Source organism: Misgurnus anguillicaudatus, chromosome 14 (assembly GCF_027580225.2).
Source record: "Misgurnus anguillicaudatus chromosome 14, ASM2758022v2, whole genome shotgun sequence".
Taxonomy (NCBI): Eukaryota; Metazoa; Chordata; class Actinopteri; order Cypriniformes; family Cobitidae; genus Misgurnus; species Misgurnus anguillicaudatus.
The window spans coordinates 35,588,473-35,593,158 of NC_073350.2; the positions used below are offsets into that span (position 1 = coordinate 35,588,473).

The following is a 4,686-nucleotide window of genomic DNA, read 5'->3' on the forward strand; positions in this document are numbered from 1 at the left end:
CAGCAAGTGTCTGACTTTATTTCTCCTGTTTGTCTCGTCTCATCTAGACGATGAATGAATGAATATTTGACAGATTTATGCCTTTAAAGATACAGATGAGCTGAGACTGTAATGTATATGTAGTTCCCCAGCAAACATAAGGTCAGCGGTCCACCGGCGGACCACCGGCGGCAAAGTTGGCGGTCCACTGGCGGATGCCGTCAGCGGCTCGCCGGAGTTTTGCCCATCGTTTTTCCAGCGGACCACCAGCGGCAGCCGCTACTTTTTTGACGGAGGTCCGCTGTCGGACCGCTGCCCCAGATAACATAAGACCAGCGGACCAGCGGCGGTCCACCGGCGGATGCCGCCAGCGGCTCGCCGGAGTTTTGCCCATCGTTTTTCCAGCGGACCACCAGCGGCAGCCGCAGAGGTCGGAGGTCCGCTGTTGGACCGCTGCCCCAGCTAACACAAGGCCAGCGGCCGAGCGGCGGTCCGCCGGCGGATGCCGCCAGCGGCTCGCCGGAGTTTTACCCATCGTTTTTCCAGCGGACCACCAGCGGCAGCCGCAAAGGTCCGCTGGTTTATACCGGTAATGGTTGCTAGCTTCCCGGTCGGTCCGTGGTTCATAATTGTTTAATCACGCTAACCAAATGTCTTTCAACACAATAATAAACAATTTACATCAGCAACTGCAAATTTATTATGGTCAGTAAACAGAATAAATATTCAAATGCATATACATTTATTATCACATGCATTAAAACCAACATGACTTCCAAATAAAAACAACCAGTTTACACCTTTCTGTACCCATGCAAAGTTATCCATGATTTTACCATCATTTGCAGTAACACATGGTAAATATAAAATCAACCATGGTTTCACAACAATAATAAAGAATAAACATTCTCTTACAACAGCATAGGTTTATAGTACTACATTTTAGTAACCACAAACTTTACCATGATTTAAAAATATATGGTTACCATGGTTTCACTCCAGCATTACTATAATACTACAATAGACCATTTCAAAAGATGTAAACAACACTGGTCCAGAAACACTTCCTGTTTCCGTTTTTTAACACTAGATAAACGTTGGGATAAAATAAACCAACAGAACATATAAACCTGAATTAACTGAAGTTAAACAAACATCTTAAAGATAATAATATATGTGAAATAAAAAAATAACTGTCACATACTGTAACAGGAAGTGTTTCTGGACCAGTGTTGTTTACATCATTTGAACTGGTCTATACTGTCCAACAAAGCCAAAGCGCAGTAACTATGCATTTGGTCAAAATTGAGTTAAAGGTTGAAATGGGCTATGTGAGATCTGTTGTCTTGTGACAAAGTGTCCTGGTTTAATTTTGTCCCATCACAGAAATGTGTTTGCCAAAATTGCAGTAACAAGTTTGACTGGCTGGTGTAAAAGAAATTTAAGAACTTTTTTCTCGGTTTTAGTGTTTGCGTAGTTACTGCACTTAGAAGAAGAAACTTTTTCAACCCACTTTGTGTTGTTACAATGTCTGTAATATGTACATTAATAATATTTGGATGATGCAAAACATCATTTTGGCAGAGTGTTGTGGACAAATAAAGGGAAATAAATCAGTAAAATTAGCTAAAGAATATTTTTTCTAATATAAACCTATATTGTATTTGTAACAATATTAAGTGGGTTGAAAATCTGTAGGGTTGCGCTTTGGTGCAGTAATTACAACATGTTACATTTGGCAGTTGTGTATGTCCATCTATAGATGCCATCATATAATGTCTTTGTGAGTGTTTACGTCTTCACAAGTGAGGCTGGATCCAAACAGAGCCGTAAGCTCTAGTTATCTTATGATGTGTATCCTGATGGACAAAAACAGAAAAGCAAAATGAGAAGGATTAGGATTGCTGCTGTTCATATTATTTCAAGCAAAAGCTCATTTGCGCATTTTATTATTTAATTACTGAAGAACAAGGTCATAAGATGTCTTAGTGTATGTGAATGCTTGTCTTAGAAGTAGTTTTTTTTTTTTCTAGATTTAGACTGCATGGGAGAATTTAGGAGTAAAATGTGAAAAAGCCTTGCCTTTTTATTGTATTTTATTAAAGAGCAATTACGGTCCGACTCATGATTTTACATTTACTTTGGTCTGTAAGTATGTATTAGTACATGTTAACGATATGCATAAACAATGAGTAACAATGACTTTGTATTGCGTGAGGCTGCCTGAACCTCCATGTCATTTCTGGCTTATAACAAATACCACAATGCCTAAAAGCTGCTGCGTGACAGGGTGTGGAGCTAACATAGCCTGGCTCCGCCCACCTACGTGCTGCCGCTTAGTTTTCATTAAGTACAATGTCTGGGACTGCTGTGTACAGTTTTGTTTTCTCCTGTAAAAATCTGCAGGACCAATCAGCGAACAGAGGTCGTGCGTCAGTTTGAGTTGTAATTCAGTAATGGCAGCGGAGAAAGACGTGAGAAAAGCTATTTAGTCCGTTGTTGCAAAACTGCAGAATATACAGAAGTTAAAGCCGGAGCAAGAACAATGTTTGCTAAGTTTTGTTGGTCTGATCATTCAAACTTGTTGTTTCCAGCCGGCTTTGGCGCATGACATACGTCACGACCACACGTTAACAATTGCCTATGGCAGATCCTGAGTGACTCTGGGCAGATCCAATAGTTTTAAACTTCAACAGAAGACCCCCCTTAATGGAAGTAATACTTTGCAATGGAGCGTGGCCAGACTCCCTGTACAAATGAAATGAATGTACGAGAGTCTGGTTGGACCAGGCTTGAGCTAACAAGCCAAAAACCCAGAAATAAGATTTTATAAGCTGTTGACACAAAAAAACCTAGCGTTTCAAAGACACAAAACTGGATACAGGCAACTTGTCATAGTACTACTACAAATAGAACTATGCCCAGTTGCCCACTGAAGGGAAACATAATCAGCGATTCACTTTTGTCTCCTGAAAGGCTGAGTTTTATAACTTGGTACTAAAAACTTATTTCTAGGTTTTTCAGCGTGTTAGCTGTAGACTCTGTCACGCAGCAGCTTTCAGGCATTGTTTTGATTTTTGGTTATAAGCCAGAAATGCAATATAAAGTAAATTGAGATGGTTGGATTGTTTTCCCCCGGTGGGCGTGGTTTTCAAATAATGCGCTGTCTCTATAATTGCTCCCGCTTTTACTCATAGCCTACACATTAACTCCTGTCAGCATTGCATTGTGACCGAATCCTTCAAACAGGAGCGTCACATTTCCGGCTGACGTCAGACATATTCAGGCCAATCACAACGTACATATTAGCTGGCCAATCAGGGACACAGCGCATTTCAGATCGATAAGTTCTGTACAAAATCAATGCGTTTGAGGAAGGGAGGAAATCTAAAGCTATAAAAATGTATGTGTTTTTAACCGTACACCACGCAAACACATTGCATATTATACCAAATACACAAAATTAACATTGTTTTTTACCAATGAAATTGGATGCACTTTATAAATAAACCACAACCTTAAACCTGTAAACTGCAATGTATTAGTTTGAGGTTGTACTTACTAGTTATGAGATTCACAGCACCTTAGAGATGGTTTCTGACAGGTCTGCTTCGACTCTGCTGCACGGATATCAGCATGGAAAATCTACAAACATAACATGCAATTTGTCACAAAGCAATCAATATTGATTAAAAGGATGTGAAACACTGAAAAGAAAATTAAAGTATACAAAATATAACAGAATCTATGTTTTTAGGTTTACTTGTTTATTTAATATTGCTCATATGGTGCCACTCACGTTTGGATGTTAAAACCTTCCTGGAATAACTGCTATAAACGCAGAAAAATTACAAGATGCATGGTAATATGTTGTGGAAAAAAGTGAGTTAATATGCTCTCAACCTGCCTGAGTTTACATCTCTGTCTGTGGCGCCCTTCAGAAAATTTTGAAATCTTCAGCTTTTCTTCTATTATAGAGGTTATTTTGGTCACTCCTAAAATAAAATAACAACTTTTTGTATATGTATGTTCACGATAACACGTGTTTGTAAGTTACTAGTTTCACCAAATACTCACGCTATATGAAAGTTTTTTCACCGTTTAACTGTGCAGTACATTGCATATTTTAGGCTAAACAAAGTTGTCTAAGTTACTTCCAATAATGCATTGACAACCTGAACAAAGCTATCACATCATCTCATCAACACACGAAGTTGCTTTTTAAAAAGCCAAAACTTAATAAACAATGCAAAAGCTATAGTCACCATAACATTTTCACTTATGAAAAGCGTCCACATGCTATCAGACTTTCTCGAAGACAAAAAAACATTTCTATTAAGTAAATATTCAACACAAGCGTTTCTGTTACGTGTCAATAATAGTTTTGAGTATTATTTGTGTATTTTGAGGGACTAAACTTACCTGAAAACAATAAAGAAACCCGTGAAAGACGAGCTTCGTCAGTCCCACCTCATGGTAATCTTCTTCCGTTTTAATGGCGGTTGGCAACTAACTTTAATAGTGCATTACCGCCACCATCTGGACTGGAGTGTGGTACTAGAGTCTAATCCTTTCAAAATATGAGACAAATTTGGAAAAAAAAAAAAATATATATATATAATCTAAATTCTTTTAATTAATCCTGTTTTCCTCAAAAATTCAATTACATACTTAAAACAAATTCCACCTGAGCTTATTTGTAAAATG

The 4,686-nt window shown here is 38.4% G+C and overlaps 1 long non-coding RNA gene across 2 annotated transcripts; it reads right to left on the reverse strand.

Moving 5' to 3' along the window:
- Positions 1–710: 710 nt before the first annotated feature.
- Positions 711–4,467, reverse strand: LOC141369528 (uncharacterized). Of its 2 annotated transcripts, XR_012373320.1 has the most exons (4): positions 4,402–4,467; positions 3,887–3,974; positions 3,542–3,624; positions 711–1,838 (listed from the first exon to the last, which is right to left on the reverse strand). It is a non-coding gene; the product is annotated as an uncharacterized lncRNA (long non-coding RNA). The 2 variants fall into 2 exon arrangements; XR_012373321.1 differs by lacking the exon at positions 3,887–3,974 and having other exon boundaries at positions 712–1,838.
- Positions 4,468–4,686: the final 219 nt, after the last annotated feature.